The sequence below is a fragment of the Manis pentadactyla genome, chromosome 11 (genome assembly GCF_030020395.1).
Source record: "Manis pentadactyla isolate mManPen7 chromosome 11, mManPen7.hap1, whole genome shotgun sequence".
NCBI classification, from domain to species: Eukaryota; Metazoa; Chordata; class Mammalia; order Pholidota; family Manidae; genus Manis; species Manis pentadactyla.
This window is the reverse complement of record NC_080029.1, coordinates 54,104,025-54,122,591: the sequence shown is the minus strand read 5'-3', so window position 1 is coordinate 54,122,591 and position 18,567 is coordinate 54,104,025. Positions and strand designations below refer to the sequence as shown.

The window sequence follows — 18,567 nt, the reverse complement described above, 5'->3', positions numbered from 1 at the left end:
TTGTTCAAGTCTGGATTTCTGAGTCCATTGGCCTGCCTGAGATCCTCAGGGGGGCTTCCAGCACAGTAGACTGGGCACTCCAGATTGTAGAACTAACCCACTTAAAATTTTTTTTTAAGTCAAGGTAACCTAGGTGTTTAAATTAGAATGGGAGTCAAAACCTTGAGGATCTTGAGACCAAAAGGTAACTTGCACTTTTGCTGGAATATTAAGGGAGGAGTGCATTTCAGATGTTGAGAATAGCTAGTCATACAAACAGAAGGCTTTAGAAGAACTTAGATTTGGTTCAACATTCTCCTGTAGAAGGTGAAGATATTTATAGGCTCAGCAGGTTTGAGAGACTTGTTTAAAGTTGAGGGATTTACTAAAGGAAGGTAAGTTAATGAGAGACTTTAAATTAGGCTCCAGGTCTTCTGAGTACTAGGATGCTTTTTGTCCATTTAAAACTGATCTTCTGCCAAAAGTCTCAGTGGCATGCATGTCAGAACATTCTGGTAACTGGTTTCTTGGCATCCTGTATTCAGCCCTTAGAATTAGGGTCCATTTCTTCTCTACCCATGAGAGAAAGATACAGGGAAAAGTCTGCTGCAGATGGTTAAAAACAAATTTTAAACTTTAAGAGACAGAGAGATAGACAGGAAGCTGATGAGCACCCATGAATGCTTAATTTTATTCTTATCATTAAAAGTTATTTTTCAATATTGTTAATGGGCAAGGTAAATTTTTATAATTAAGGTGTTAATATTATTTAGTTTTTTTAAAAACATGGAATTCTGTAAAAGAAATTCTATATATTTCACAATTTGTTTAATTCTACTTATACTGTAATTTGGGATTAAAATTTTCTCTTTATTATAAGTGGTGACTGAATTATTTTGTAGAAATTATTCTTTTAAACTCCTTCCTAGACTGAGAAGGAAAAAAAAAGTCCAACACAAAATTTTTATGTCATTATGAATCTTCACTCTTTTGGTATGACTTCCTTTATTTGGAAATGACTCTTCATTAATGTTATTATTTCAATGTTATAGTAGGTAGTTTTATTTTAGAATAATTTATTATCTAGTTGGCAAGTGAGTTCTAAAATAATACTGGAAATACACATAATTCTTGTTCTTAAGCTTCTACTTGATATTTTCTTCAAAATAATGTTAATTTCAATTTTATTAAAAAATCTACCAATACTTATTTATTGATGAAGAAAATTCAAAATGAACTTAATCTAATAATTTTTTATTATGCACCATTACAAACAACTTTAGGATATATGGGGATGAGAAAAGAAACATAAGGCATATTATCAGTTTGCAATTTTTAAAAGGTGATGTTCACATAGACACAGAATAACAATTTTTGGCTTTCTCATTCATCAAGTAGTAGCTCCAATAGTCTATACAATTTCTAGCCAAATTGGATATCATATAGTTGCTTTAATATACTATATTTTAATGCAACTGGATTCCTTTCCTTGTTATGTTCTGTCTGTCTGGAATGTCACTTTTCCCTTTCTCTCCTGATTTACCTCTGTGTTTGCTTACTTATCTGTGAAGATTCAATTGAAAGGTCATTTCCTCTATGGCACTCCTCCCCAGTAACTCCTTCCCTTAATGCACCATCAAAAATAGTCCTTTTCTCTCTTCTCCTTCTGTACTGTGTACCTATACCTTTTCTTAGAGAACACATGATTGCTCTAAAAATAAGCAACAAAAACAAAACTAAGAGCACTATTTGCAATAGCCAAGAAATGGAAGCAACCTAAATGTCCATCAGTAGATGAATGGGCTAAAGAAGATGTGGTACATATACACAGTGGAATATTATTCAGCCATAAGAAGAAAACAAATCCTACCATTTGCAACAACATGGATGGAGCTAGAGGGTATTATGCTCAGTGAAATAAGCCAGGCAGAGAAAGACAAGTACCAAATGATTTCACTCATCTGTAGAGTATAAGAACAAAGAAAAACTGAAGGAACAAAACAGCAGCAGAATCACAGAACCCAAGAAAGGACTAACAGTTCCCAAAGGGAAAGGGACTGGGGAGGATGGGTGGGAAGGGAGGGACAAGGGCAGGGAAAAAGAAAGGGGGCATTATGATTAGCATGTATAATGTGGGCGGGGGGCATGGGGAGGGCTGTGCAACACAGAGAAGACAAGTAGTGATTCTACAGCATCTTACTATGCTGATGGACAGTGATTGTAATGGGGTGTGTGGGGAAGACTTGGTGAAGGGGGAGCCTAGTAAACATAATGTTCTTCATGTAATTGTAGATTAATGATAACAAAATAATAATAATAATAATAATAAAAAATAGCACTTTGTGGAAAAAAAGAGCTATATGATTATATATACTCTTCATTATGTGAGTATTAGGTTATTTTCTATATGGAACATTTGCTTTTCAAAATCTATAGGGAAAAATACAAAATATTCATTTAAAAACTGCTCCTGAATTCAACTTTTAATGTGTTCATTGCCCTTTTGAAAAAAAGCGTCAGTCTCTTTTTTCTTGGCTGGGCTTTTGAGAGCAGGAACAGGGTCTCATTCATTTTTATATTATCCCTATTTAGAAATGTGTCTTGTACATACAAGGACATAACTGTTGTTTGTTAAATGAATGAACAAGCAACCAAGGATAGGTTGGTACAACATACATTTGTCCTGCTTGCCCAGGGTTGTATATTTTCCATTTGTCTCTCCAGATTCATTCTCTGGCCTTACTTACCCTATAGTCTGCCATGTGGCCTGACTTTTAAGGCTTACACCAGTGGCCTCTCATGTCCTCTGGATCTTGGCTGAGTTTAATCACTGGAGAGTCCCTGGAAGAAGATTGGGGCTAGAGAGTTTATTTTCCAGGCTCTCTACTTGTGAGGGGTCACTTTGTGTTAGTTGTGTGCCTCACTGAAGATCTTTGTTCCTCTTGAGGTGGTTTCTGCACAGGACTCTTTGCTTTTTGGTTTTAGTAACTGTTCCTTTCTTTTACCCCTGTGGACAACTCTTCTAAGCTACTATACTATCTCTTGTGGTTCCCCTACACGTCACTGATACCTTTGTAATTCATCTCTTCAAAAATTATGTTCTTGAATTATGCTAATTTCAATGTTCCATTTATCTCCTGTTGGAGCACTAATTGATAAGCTCAGCAACCATTCTTCCTTTTCCTTGAACGAAATTCCTCTTTTGCTTTCAAGAATACCGTTCCTTCATATGTAGCTCATGTGGCTGATCCCATCCTCTGCTCCAGGTTTTGGCACGTGACTCAGGCTTGCCAGGTTATCTGTGCCTCTAACTGATGTTATTGGTTTATGGATGAGCTCAGGACTAGAATCATTTATCCTCTTGCCATTTTTCTCTAGTACTGCTGGGAAAGAGGCACTCTCTCCTGAAATTATGGTAAACCTTGATTATCTGGGAGTTCTTTGCCTTCATCTTAAGAATCTTCATAAAAATGAAGCCAATTTAAAGGAATTGTGGAAGAGGGAAAAGGCTCAACTAGTTTGAATTGAGTCTCTGTCCCTTGTAACTGAAAAAATTTCAGTTAATACATGGTATCACTAACATCAATAAACGATGACTGTGTGTTAGGAGCTGGGCAAAGGAAGATGACTGTATTTGAGGGATATGTGCTAATTTATGATAAAAGCATCTGGAGATAAAGGTCATTTTGTTTCTGTAGGGGGCTACATACCTATTAACTTGTAGTTGTCAAATTTAAATACTAATGATTCCAATTCTAGTGATTGTAAGAAATTCATCTGCACGATATTAAGAAGCTCAATACTTAAAAATTTTTCAGAACCTTGTAAAATGGATCTTTTCTATCCTTTTTCTTATACATTTTGGGTTTCCAGTAAATTTCTTATTTCCATCCTGAAAAATATTTGTAAGCTTAGTTTTATTTATTCCTCTGTAGGTGTATGGTTCCCAAATAAAGATTTCTGGGTTTAGCTTTAGTTTGAAGGAACCCATCAGATTGATTTTGCTATGATCTAAGTTTTCATTTTCACTTAAATCTCCAGAGCAGGAAAACTACCTGTTGCACTAACTCTTCTTTTAGTGAGAATTCTGAATGGAGCAGAGAGAAAATTGCCGAAGGAAAATAGAATACATTGTTGAAAAATGTTCTGTTTCTGGATGCATCTTAAAATAATTCAAATGTGGTAATTTTTTCAAACAGGAGTTTAAAGTACGTAAGTTATATAAGAGATATATTTCCTGAAAATTCATCTAGTTAGGTGGTTCTTAGACATCAAGTCATGGTTGTATTTTCATTCAAGTAAGTCTAAATATTTTTAAGGGTTTTGGATGAAGGGATTGCTTTGTGATCTATTTAAAAGCTAATAATGGAGTTACAAAACTGTATATGTAGGTATCAGGTTATTTTTCAGGAAAGCTTTGGCTTCTTTAAGATAACAATGACAATTGAAATTCTTTTCTCTAAAGGTTGATTCTTTGGACCTAGTTGTCAGCGTTTCTGAAAGGAAAGTACTTCAGGATCAATATACTTTGATCCAGGTTAAAGAACCACATACCTTCTGATTTAGTAGTTAAAATCCAGAAACACCTGCTGTTGAGTCTGAATGCTAATTGTTCAACCCTTTCTCCAAGTCTTAGAGATACTATTGTAACCTCCCTGCAAAACTCCTACCCTCGTATTTAGTAGGTTTTACACTTTTCTGTTAGTGCTAGCCTGACTTGATTCTGTTGCTCGAAACTAAAATATCTTGATGTGTCCACAGTGGTTGCACACTCTCTCTGTTTTATTAAGGTATCGTTGATATATAATTTTATGAAGCTTTCACATGAGCAACATTGTGGTTACTACATTCACCCATATTATCAAGTACCCCCCACCCCATTGCAGTCACTGTCCATCAGTGTAGTAAGATGCTATAGAGTCACTACTTGTCTTCTCTATGCTGTACTGCCTTTCCCATGACCTACCTATATTATGTGGGTTGCACTCTCTTTATGATAAGAGACAACGGAAGATGCCTAATTCCAACAAAACCATAAATTTCACTATTCCAAAAATATTCACAACTCGTTCAAAAGAGATTAAAATAAATTTTAGTAAATACTTGAATTACTGCTATCAGCAGTTGTTATGCCCACTTTTGTATTTATTATTTCATTTGAGTCCATATTAGTTTACTAGGGCTGCTTTAACAAATTATCACAAACTAAGTGACTTAAAACAACAAAAATTTATTCTCTCACAATTCTGGAGACCAAAATTCTGAAACCCAGATGTTGGCAAGATTGGTTCCTTCTGAAAAGTCAGGGAGAGTATGTTCCATGATCTTTTGTAGCTTGTGGTGACTGCTGACAATTCTTCATGCCCCTTGGCTGGTAGCTGTGTGACTCCATTCTCTGCCTTGGTTTTCACATGGCCTTCCCTTGTGTGTCCCTGTGTCTTCTCCCTTTCTGTCTCTTGTAAGAATAGTTGTCATTGGATTTAGGGCCGACCCTAAATCTCAGATTTTCTCATCTTGAGATTCTTAACTGTATCTGTGAAATCATTATTTTCAAATAAGGTCACATGTCACATTGAGAGGTACTGGGATTAGGAGTTGGACATATCTTTTGGGATCACTTTCCAACCTTTCAGAGTCTTTCAATAGCCTGTGAGATGGGTGACAATGTTATCATTCCCATCCTACATAAGAGTAAGCAGGGGATGAAATCTCACAGCCAGCAGAGTGGAAAGCAGTGCATCAGCCAAAACCTCATTCCAAGACCAATTCTCTTCTATGTCACAACTTCTTGCCACAACTATTTTGCTTGCCTAATCATTTAATCTTTAAGTAGGAGTACTACATGTTTTAACATTGTTCATAGATTTGATAAAGTTGTATATTTTACTGGCATGTTTGATTTCCTTAATATAAAGTGATTCTTAATAAGCTAGTCTTGTTGAAGTCAGACCACAGAGTGCATAAGGTAACATGTGAATGAAATTGAAAAAGGTCTGACACATAGCAGTAATTTGCCTGAGTGAACTAAGAAGCCTTGTCTGTCTTCCCATGCTTTTATAAGGTTTGGAATTGTCTAAGGTCTCATAAAGCGCAAAAATGCAATTCCATTGAATCAGTTATAGAAATGCAGAACATATAGGAAGAATATAACAATTGTTTGATTATCTATACCAATTCTTGACTTAAAAACAGTTTACATTCCTCTATTACTAAGCACTTACCTTATGTTAATCTGATTTCATTGCTCAAAGGGGGTTAAAAATATGATGGTAAAAAATAAGACTAGTCTCTAAAAATGTCTGAGCATGTTTTTTTTTTTTCAAATTAAACGTCTGCTCCCATATACATTCTACCTTTACAAAAATTCTTTTTTTGAAGTCAGTTCCACATTTTCCAAGGTCATAAATTCCAGGCTTCCTTAGTTTCCCCTTCTCCTCAAGTTCGATCAGCAATTGGTTTGTACCCTACAATTTAATTTTTTTTTATTTGGCTTGCACATTATAATATTGAATGCTTATCTCATGTCTTATTACCAGACTGTTAAGTTCCAGAACCTAGAACATACCTTGGTATCTGCGAGTAATTAGCTGAACATGGCCAAATATTGAGCTCTGACTGAGGCAAAGTACAGTCTGTATTATTGTAAGCCCAAATCTGACAACAGCCATCTTTCCTCCTACATTACATAATACTTAACATTATCAAGGGTTTGTGTGTACCAGGCACTGTTCCAAATGCCTTCTACATATTCACATCAGTTTATGAGAACTTTGAAGACTGAATGATTTGTTGGGAAATTACAGCAGCATTGCCATTGTCTTAAAAAATATTATTTTCATCAAAGTTGTGGTTGATATCTCTTTCTGGAGAATATTATTGCTGCCATGCAAAGACCAGTGTAACTTCCATCTTCATGTTCCTATTCTACTCTGTTCCTTTTCAGTGTTTTCAAGAATACATATTATTTATTGTTGCCCATTCAAATAGGTTTGCCTAGATAAGGCTGTGGATTATTTTGTCAACAAGTGAAGAAGAATTTGAGCAGTTATACTCTTTTGCTAAATTTTCCCACTAACATTCTTAGCAGTTGGTTTAAAAATATTAAAATGGGTAATATCATGAGTGAGAAAAGTCCCAACTTTACTTTCTTTAGTTTGGCTTTTCAATGGTGAGCTCTTGCAGGAGGAGCAGCATGTTTAGGGAGGGACTAAACCTTTATACCACATTGACCTGTCTTGTTCTTAACTGGCTATGATTGAAAATTTCCTTTTCCTGGGAATCCAGATATCTGCCAGGCTTTTTGTTGTCTTCCTTAATAACCAGCATATTCAGTACTCTAGATAGAGGTTTTGGAATCTATTCTATAAAAGAAGCTTAGGAGAACTTTTGGTTGGATATTGTGGGCTTGGGCTTGTAGGCCCCATATCACTGCAGCTAAAGACTTCTCATTTAGTTCTCTCTCTTCAGGAGTGAAAGATGCAAAATCTTCAGGCTCGAAGTATTTGCATTCTCTCTTGTCTCTCTTCTGTTCCCAGTTTCATTGCCAGGGACATTATTTCTATGGAGTCCTTGTTTTTTTTTCCAGAGTAGAAAGTACTGCTACAAGAGTAGGAGCTTCCACCATAGTATCTGCTATAGACTGAATGTTTGTGTTCCTCCAGAATTCATATGTTGAATCTCTACCCCACAGTGTGATGGCATCTGAAGGTGGAATTCTGGGAGATAATTAGGCTTAGATAAGGTCATGATAGGGTCCTAATGATGGGATTCGTGCCCTTATAAGAAGAGACTAGAGAGCTTGCTGTCTCTCTTCCCACCACGTGAGGACACGGCAACAAGATGGCCATCTGTAAGGCAAGAAGATAGCCCTACCAAACGCCTGATCATGCTGGCACCTTGACCTTGGACTTCCCAGCTTCCAGAACTATGAGAAATAATTGTCTGTTTTTTAAGCCACCCAGTCTTTGCTGTTTTGTTATAGCATCCTGAGCAGACTAAGAAAGTATGCCTTTTGATGATTCATGATTCCAGTACCATTTATTCCTTTCATACAGCATCCAATATTTCTCACCTTACAGTGTTACCTCTATCAGGATGCCCAATACCAGAATCAAAGGCATTAAAAAAATTTTGTCATCTATGATTCACATCACTACAATTTTCTGTCCAGGGAAGGTTTTCATGATGCTTCTCAAAATTCAGTGATGATTTTTGATGGTAGGGAAGAAAAATTAGCCCAAGCTGGAACAAATTCATGCTGTGCCATCTTCGATGAAGTCTCTCTGACTCAATAAAAACAGACTTCAACACCTCATGACAAGTCCAAAATCCAACAGGACTGCATAGAAAGGTGTTAGATTTTTTTTCTCTGAAATTTTTGTGTTTCCCAGTTTTTTTTTTTAATTTCTCTTCCTTTGAAAAAAATGTGCAGGCACTTTTTAAGAAATTTAGCACATATTTGACAGAGTTATTTTAAGTCAGCTACCTGTGCTTCTGTAAAAATTTGTATATGGGTATCTCCAAAATTAGCCAAGTTTCTTGTATTTAAGATTATAGTGTTTTCCGAAGCCTGTTTCTGTATTTTTCCATGTGCTTGCAGAGTTGACATATCCTCTCCAGATGAAATAGGTTTAAGAGCTAAAAAGCGAAACCAAAAGAAAATTTCACATCTGAAGGAAAAAGCATTTAGAATCATCATGTTGACATGCAGTTATCTTTGTTTTACCATGCTGCTGTGAAACGGCAACCTCTTAAGTAAATTCACACTTTTAATGTCTTCATTTAGAAAAGTTCTCCCATTGTGACATGGAACAAGCTAACATCAGAAATTCCTCTAACTTTTAAAAAAGGTAAAAGTGAAACTTCAGCAATATTTAAACAACAGTTTTAACCTGTTTATTCAGTATACAGATCAAATATATCTTACAGCTCTAGCTGAAGAATACCAACAGCAGGGAGGAGGGCAAAAATTCCACCAGCTTAACAACTACCACCTATATAACCTGCTTTGAAACTAAAAATGGAAGAAATGTCTGGGTCTTTAAAAAAATTAAAATTTCACTAAAATTTTATTTTATTTTAATAAGCTTCATATCAAAATTATCCAAAACTTGGTCTTTTAAAAATTAAATTTCCACTATTAGGAGTGGCATGAACTGACACTTTTTCAAAGGATCCCTCTGGCTGCTGGATTGGAAATGGACAGCAGAAGGGCAAAGTAGAAGTAGAGAGAACAAGTTAGGAGGCTATTGCAATAATGCAGGTGAGAAAATAGGAGGACTTATTTTCCTCCTGAGATAAAAGGTGCAGAGATGGAGGGGAAAGGAGAGTAGAAAGAGATGGTATAAGGAGAGAGGCTGTATGGAGATATGGCCAGTGGAGGTTTCCTATTGTGGGAGGATAAGGGACATTTTAAAAAGATGAATGTCAAATATACGTTTAAATTGTTGCCATATTTCTCTTTCTGCTTAAGATTTTTAGTCAAGCCTATTTTACTCACAAATGTACTGTGTGAGTTTGTGTGTGTGTGTGCATGTGTCTATATCTTTTTTTAATTAAATAAATGGTCTGGGTGTTTCAACTGGGTTGGCATATAGAACAGTGGTATACATATTAATGGTAGAGGGATCTTGAAATTAAACATAATCAGGAAAATGGAAGCTATTGGTGTTGGCAGAAATATGGGGAAGGCTTTGGATCTTGAAAGTAGGATTTGAACAAATCTTACCTAGTTGCAAGAGGCTTGACACCTCCAGCTGAATATTGACTTAAAGCAAAGCTAGAGATTTCAATTTTTTGAGCTACCCCTTGTAGAGATAATGAATAATAGAGGGACTATTGTAGGGAAAATACCAGAGAAAAAATGTTTGTACTTTAGTATTTATTTCAGATAGAAGAAAAAGATGATAGGTTTGGTAAAGACAATGAAAGATGAGATACATAAGAACCAACACTGCATGTTGTGACAGGGTCTGCTGGTTTCCCACTCAAATCCAAGCTTCCACTTCATAATTACAGAATCCTAACTTTTATTGGATAGCTGAAATACCATACATCGTATCCTCCCTGCGTAGCAAGCCTTAACTCAGTTCTGGCCAATGAGATGTTAAGTAGAAGTTGGATGGAAGTGTTGACAGAATGAGAAGGAGCCTTAAAAGTGGGCAGGCAGCTGGGCTGAGTCCTTTTTGTTTCCCCCTTTCCTCTTTTCCATCTTCAGGAAGTTGGAAATGCTATGATGGCTGGAGCTTCAGCAGTCATTATGGAAAATTAAATGCCCTTAAAGATGGACCGTGATTGCTAGGAATGATGGAACGAAAAGTAGGATTCCTGGGCTTCCAACTCTAGACTTCTTTAATGTGAAAGAAAAATAAGTTATTTTTCTTACTTAAGTCATAGCTAATTTAGGTTTTCTGTTTGTGCCAATACAACTGCCATGGAATAATGACAACTACCATTTATTGAGCACTATTATATTTCAGTCGTACTGCTTTTTATATTAGTTCAGTTAATAATGACATAGGTGCTATTATTTTCACTAATTTAAAAAATGAGGGAAGTGTACTTAGAAGTATTATATTATGTATAATACAGTGTGATGTAATCACCCAGCTAGTGTGCAGCTTCAAACTTATTTGTTTGAATTTAATGCTTGGGTCTTATCTACTCCAGTGTGCTGTCAGGTGGGAATAAAATTTAATTGAGGTGCTGAGAGTCTTATTCCAAACTACTATTTTTCTCTAAACTTAATACTTTATCATTGACCAACTATACTTTTCAGACTTGAAAAGTCTTCTTTCACACTTGGTTTTGACAATTCCCATCCCACCCAGGTCTCATTCCACTGCAGCTATGCTACAGCTCAGCATGCTGCTAAATCCTGCCAGGGTCTGCTTTGTACAGTTCTCTGTGATAGCAATCCCGAGGCAGGGGGAGAACTGTGCTCTCAGAAGGTAGGTCTTTGTTCAAAATTGAAAGGAGTAGCAGCTGGCCTAAAATTATGACGGGCATCTGGTCTCAGACTCATTATGGTAGCCCTGATGCTTTCTCAGATTCACTGAAATGTTTTTCCTCTGAGAACAAAGCTTCCAGAAACTCAAAACACCTGTATTAACTGGTGGCCTAAAAGAAGCGTTTACCTGCTAACTTCCTGGCTGGGTTTCAAGTAGCTTGGCAGAGCCTTCCCGCTGTTACTAGGCTGCTGTAAAGAATTAATTATTCTGGATAGCTAGGGCTATTTCTACAGAAACTGCCTCATTTAAAAAAATCTGTCCTTTGAAAATTTCTAATAACCATTAGGAATCCATTAGCAACATAGTAAGGAAAATAAGAAGGTTAAAACGAGTAAAGGCATCATCTCAGTCATCTCTACTGAAGACACAGCAATATTCATTATTTTAAGTGGATGTTTTTGTTTTATGGTTAATCTAGATGACAGAGATGAAAGAGCTTCAGATCTGTTTATATGTGTCTGGGGGTGGAGTATGAGAGAGTAGGTATGAACGGAAAGAATCCCCTCAATTTTTTTCACAATTGCACGAATACTTAGCATTTATTGAATGCCTGCCAGATGCCATGTGAGGTACTTCTCTCATGTAATGCAATCGTTGCATCAGCCTCTTTGAGGTAAAGCACAGTTTGTAAATATGAAAATATTCAGAGACATTGAGTGAATTGCCCAAGATCACACAGTGGGAATTCATATATATAGACTGTCGGTCCCCAAAGTGCAGACTCTTTCAGTTTTATTGTTATATTACAAAAAGCATTCAGGAAAATAGAAGAGGAGGGAATACATCCAAACTCATTCTGTGAAGCTAGCATCACTCTAATACCCAAACCAGGCAAAGACACCACAAAAAATGAAAATTACAGACAAATATCCATGATGAATATAGATGCAAAAATACTCAACGGAACATTAGCAAAGCGAATCCAAAAATATATCAAGTGGATCATACACCATGATCAAGTGGGATTCATCTCAGGGATGCAAGGATGGTACAACATTCAAAAATCCATCAACACCATCCACCACATCAACAAAAAGGACAAAAACCACATGATCATCTCCATAGATGCTGAAAATGCATTCGACAAAATTCAACATCCATTCATGATAAAAATTCTCAACACAATGGGTATAGAGGGCAAGTACCACAACATAATAAAGGCCATATGTGACAAACTCACAGCCAACATCATACTTAACAGCGAGGAGCTGAAAGCTTTTCACCCAAGATTGGGAACAAGACAGGGATGCCCACTCTCCCCACTGTTATTCAACATAGTATTCGATGTCCTAGCCACGGCAATCAGACAAAACAAAGAAATAAAAGGTATCCAGATTGGTAAGGAAGAAGTGAAACTGTCACTATTTGCAGATGACATGATATTGTATGTAAAAACCCTAAAGACTCCACTCCAAAACTACTAAAACTAATATCTGAATTCAGCAAAGTTGCGGGATACAAAATTAATACACAGAAATCTGTTGCATTCCTATACACTAATGATGAACTGGCAGAAAGAGAAATCAGGAAAACAATTCCATTCCCAATTGCATCAAAAAGAATAAAATACCTAGGAATAAACCTAACCAAGGAAGTGAAAGACCTATTCTCTGAAAACTACAAGACACTCTTAAGAGAAATTAAAGAGGACACTAACAAATGGAAATTCATCCCATGCTCTTGGGTAGGAAGAATTAATACTGTTAAATGGCCATCCTGCCTAAAGCAACCTACAGATTCAATGCAAAAATACCAATTGCATTCTTCAATGAACTGGAACAAATATTTCTAAAATTCGTGTGGAACCACAAAGACCCCGAATAGCCAAAGCAATCCTGACAAGGAAGAATAAAGCAGGGGGGATCTCGCTTCCCAACTTCAAGCTATACTACAAAGCCACAGTAATCAAGACAATTGGTACTGGCACAAGAACAGACCCACAGACCAGTGGACGAGAATAGAGAGTTCAGATATTAACCCAAACATATATGGTCAATTAGTATATGATCTAGGAACCTTGGATATACAATGGGGAAATGACAGCCTCTTCAACAGCTGGTGTTGGCAAAACCAGACAGCTACATGTAAGAGAATGAAACTAGATTATTGTCTAACCCCATACACAAAAGCAAATTCAAAATGGATTAAAGACTTGAAGGTAAGTTATGAAACCATAAAACTCTTAGAAAAAAACATAGGCAAAAATGTCTTGGACATAAACATGAGCAACTTCTTCATGAACATATCTCCCTGGGCAAGGGAAACAAAAGCAAAAATGAACAAGTAGGACTATATCAAGCTGAAAAGCTTCTGTACAGCACAGGACACCATCAATACAACAAAAAAGCATCCTACCAGTATTGGAGAATATATTCATAAATGACATATCCGATAAAGGGTTGACATCCAAAATATATAAAGAGCTCATGAACCTCAACAAACAAAAAGCAAATAACCCAATTAAAAAATGGGCAGAGGATCTGAACAGACACTTATTCAAAGAAGAAATTCAGATGGCCAACAGGCACATGAAAATATGTTCCACATTGCTCATCATCAGAGAAATGCAAATTAAAACCACAATGAGATATCACCTCACACCAGTTAGGATGGCCAACATCCAAAAGGCAAACAACAACAAATGTTGACAAGGATGTGGAGAAAGGGGAACCCTCCTACACTGCTGGTGGGAATGTAAATTAGTTCAACCATTGTGGAAAGCAGTATGGAGGTTCTTCAAAAACTAAAAATACAAAACCATTTGACCCAAGAATTCCACTCCTAGGAATTTACCCTAAGAATGCAGGAGCCCAGTTTGAAAAAGACATATGCACCCCTATGTTTATCACAGCACTATTTACAATAGCCAAGAAATGGAAGCAACCTAAGTGTCCATCAGTAGATGAATGGATAAAGAAGATGTGGTACATATACACAATGGAATATTATTCAGCCATAAGAAGAAAACAAATCCTACCATTTACAGCAACATGGATGGAATTAGAGGGTATTATGCTGAGTGTTATAAGCCAGGTGGAGAAAGACAAGTATCAAATGATTTCACTCATCTGTGGAGTATAAGAACAAAGCAAAAACTGAAGGGAAAAAACAGCAGCAGACTCACAGAACCCAAGAAAGGACTAACAGTTCCCAAAGGGAAAGGGACTGGGGAGGATGGGTGGGAAGGGAGGGATAAGGGGGGAAAATGGGCAGTACGATTAGCACACATAATGTAGTCGGGGGGCACGGGGAAGGCAATACAACACAGAGAAGACAAGTAGTGATTCTATAGCATCTTACTATGCTGATGGATAGTGAGTTTAATGGGGTATGTGGTTGGGACATGATAATGGGAGGAGTCTAGTAACCATAATGTTGCTCATGTAATTGTACATTAATGATACCAAAAAAATAAGAAAACAACATTCAGGTCTGTGGGATATTTTAAACAGAAATCTGCTTTATTGAACTTCAAAGATATTGAAAACTTAAGTGCCCTTTGTAAACAACTCTGGATGACTGATTATAGTCTGGTTTGAAGTTTCAAGATCTCACATTCTCTTTCCTACAGCTACCCTTTGATCATTTCATATATGTAAAAGAAATAATGCAGTTAATTAATTTAGTTTATTATTAATTGTCTTGGCAAAAGTTTGATGAAGAAGGAAATAGAAATTACTGATTAGAATGAGCTTTGTTTATTATTTTTAAATTTCATTTAATGGTACATTACCATTCTTCATTCCCATGATTCTTTGAATTGACTTTAGTTGAAAAACAATCTCTAAATTGCTCTCATTTAGCAAGTGAATAAGTATTGTTTTTACAAATAAGAAAACTAAATTATATTTGTTTATAATGGTTTATACTTACACTAATGGTTGTATAAAGAAACAAAAGAAATCATTAAGGTAACCAGCTTCATTTGTTACTTTGAGGAGGGCGTATAACCACAAAAAAGTAGTCATGGATCACTTTGAATGGCATATTGGTTCACTTGATGGATGACCTGACTATGTATACAGTTGATGCTTAAAATCCTTAGAGTAACTGAAAGATTTTATCACCATTAGCAGTAACCAACATCATGCAGCATATTGTAAATTTTCTGCTTAAAAGAAATTTATCATTCACTAAATTTTACATAAAGGCAAGGTAACATTGACTATTTTGGTAGCTGTGAAATGCATGCCCTTGTCAGTTATCCTCTATGGATATTTTGAGTCAGAAATAGATATTGTTATTTAATTTTCATTTTGTATATATTTCCATTTAATAAGGTCTTGAAAAAGTAATATCAAATTCTAGAGCTCTTCTCTCAGTATGTTTAAATAAGTACAGTATTTTTCAGTTTCCTTCATGGGTTGGATATTGACTAAGTCATTACTATTAGGAAATTCTGCAATCAATTGATTGTTCAGTGTATGTGAAACATTTGTTTCTTTGGAAACATGTAAAGGAAAGAGAAAATATCCAAGTATTTACAAAATATTTGACAAGATTAAATATTCTTACTACCACTAACTTGTTGCTGTATCTGTGGGTGAATGTGTAGGAAAAGAAGAGTTGATCTATGCAGTCTGATTCCATGGATTGTTTGTTTTTACCCTGTTGAATAATTTTCCTACAATTGAGGAATAAGCTGGAATCTTATATTTCCATTGGAGATGGGAAATTTGTTTGGAGTATAATTTTGCCTGGATTCTTGGTTTTGGAATGATTGTTTACCTGGCCTTCTTAGTTATGCAAGTTCAGGGGACATTTGCAGCCTCTGTTCTAGGATTAGGTTGTGACACAGTTTTTGTGGGGACTCATCAAGGTCCTTTTCCCTGTAATCCCAGGTTTGAGAAGGATGATCCCAGGGGAGAAGATGGATCAGTTTGCTTTAGGAGCTTTCCTCATCTTTAATCCCCAGAATTTGGAAATGGGGACTATCAGCTTCAGTCTAAGTCCAGTGGCAAAGGTAGGAAAGATAGCTCAAGAAATAAAATGGCCTTGCGGAAAGATAGAGTCCTCACCAGGCCGGCTAACACAAAGAACTAAAGGTTTGAAAGAGGACTTGTTTTCTTACCATGTGTGTATGTGTAAACTCATAAGAAGTTTAACATTTCAAGTTTTGAAAAAGTAAGATTAAGCAAGCTGTCAATAGAGAAGGTGAAATGAGGAAAAGCAGAGTGATTTACTGACACTCATTTGCTGTTTTTAAAAAAATTTTCCATTACAGAAAAAAAATGATGTGTGGGTGTACAGTGAGAGGGGAGTGTACATGTTGGAGTTGTGGAGACTAGAGGTGGGAATAGATCAGTCAAGCTATGTACTCATTTATATGTAGATGTAACCAGCTTACTAAATCATTCTTTGTACATGTCACAGCTGGTACCACATTTTTAGTGCAAATCAATTTATGCATATTGAAATTCTTTCTTTGGTTTATATATTGAAATTGTTTTTTTGGCTTATACATCTCTAAAGACATAATGTAATAAGTTTACTTAATTGAGTACAAATTACTACATTATTGTATTTATAGACTTTCAACCTTTGTCTTTTTTCCTTTCTCTCTATTTGCTAAATCATTTTACTCCTCCCATTTTTTTCCCTCTTAATTTGACTCTGCTTTCTAGTCAGATGTTCACTCAGTTAACAGTATGGTACCTTTCATATGTATTTTTGGTCACTTTACTGTCTAAATCTTTGCTAGATAGAACAAAGTAGACTTGTCACTCTAGGAAACTGATTGCTTCTCTTTAACCTCCACATAGCTTAATTTTTATCCACCTATTATTAGTCTCTGTAGACTTCATCTTGTGATACAACAACACTAAAACATCTTTGTCATAATTTTCTTTATTGCTAGGAAATAGTATGCTCAGCAGTGTAGCCAGTGTAAAAAAGTGTTGGTTCAGCATTTGGTAGATTGCCTTTGTTTTAATAACTACCAGTAAAGTTCTATACAACTACATAATGTTTTTAAATTGTCAGAATTGAAATCTTTGAAGATGTTGATATTATCAAAGTCCTTATGAGCTTACAGAATCATTATGAGGGGATGACATATTAAGATCCGAACAAAGACTTTGTCCAAACATGTTTCCGACCACCTTTGTAGGTTCAGATATGCCCATTTTCATACTCTTTGATGGGAACAGAATCAGGCAAAGAGTTATTCCAAAGACTTTATTTGTGCTAAAACCACCACAAAAGAGGAACACTTCTGTGGATCTGTCAAAGGTTAATTTTTCCAATTAGAGCATTTTATGCCAGGCCAAAGAGTTTAGAAAAAGGAAAAACAACTGCTTTGAGTTTCTGAGTTAGGCAGAAAAGGTCTTCACACTGGCTGTGGTCTTTGGAAATTTAGAATAAATTAAATAACTAGAAATCTAATTAAAATTCTTATGAGAGAACATCCAGATATTGCTCCTTATGTTTTTCACTAATTTCTGTGTAATTCAGAAGTTCACACTCATGTCACTGTAACTCAGAAGTTCACACTGAAATTCAGGATACCTATGCTGCTCTGCAGAGCCATCCCTTCCACATTACATTACTTCTCCTCATACTTGTAGGATTGCATTTCTCTGCCTGGTAAGAAGAGATTTAAGTTGAACCTCCAGATGGAAAACTCCCACAGGATTTAATATAAGTAAATAGCTTTGCTTGGTTATGCACCTGGAAAATTTAAGATGAAGAATAACTTAAAACTGAATTAAATCTAGGACAAGTACATTATCATTTCTCATCAATTTGCAACCAAACACAAAATAGAGGATACTCTCTTAGCTCATTTGCTGAGCAAGGTAAGAAAATAATTTGGATTGAAGCCTCAAAAAGCTTTTCTGTAGGGGAAGATGATAATGAGCAAGGAAATACTGCTTGTGTTCATGCTAGCTTATATTACAGTCTTGAACTTCCTCTGGGATAATACAGTTCATTCAAAGAACAGAAGAGACATAGAGAAGGGGGGATGAATAACTTCCGCTGCAGAAGAGGGGATAATGGAGCTTTTGCTGAGGACATGACATCAGAACTAAATTGTTCAGGAAAGAAAATGACTAAATTCTTCAGGAAAGAAAATGTTTTAGGTAGAAGATACAACTTGCACAAAGGTGGAAATCAGCATGGCAGGGCAGGGTGGTGATGTGTGTGTGTGAATGCTCATGTGTGTATGCCTAGGAAGTGAGAGGTGGAGATGGAAAGGCAAGCAGGGAATGGAACAAGAAAGACTTTTTGTGTGTATGGAACAACTTAGACATTGATCTGGGCCTGTGGTTTCAGACAATTACTCCAAGAGCCTTTTCAGGTACTTAGTAGTGGGAGTGAGTGGGGCTTTGGAACTCTCATCCTCATTAGAGACAGGGTCAATTTACATATTTTATAAATTTGGGTTCTTCCTAGTCTCTATATTAAACAAAGCTTTCTGCAGGTCTCCTATTCACCCTTGCTGGTTACGTCTTTCTTACCATTTCTGGCATAATCTTTTCATTTTTGGCATGTAGACTTTAGGACATGTGCCTACTTAAAATAAAATCTTTTTTATTGAAGTATAGTTGATAAACAATATTATATTGGTTTCAAGTAT

General features: G+C 36.0%; 1 pseudogene; it reads right to left on the bottom strand.

Moving 5' to 3' along the window:
- Positions 1 to 7,037: 7,037 nt before the first annotated feature.
- Positions 7,038 to 18,567, bottom strand: part of LOC118927847 (vasculin-like) — a 62,360-nt pseudogene continuing 50,830 nt past the window's right edge.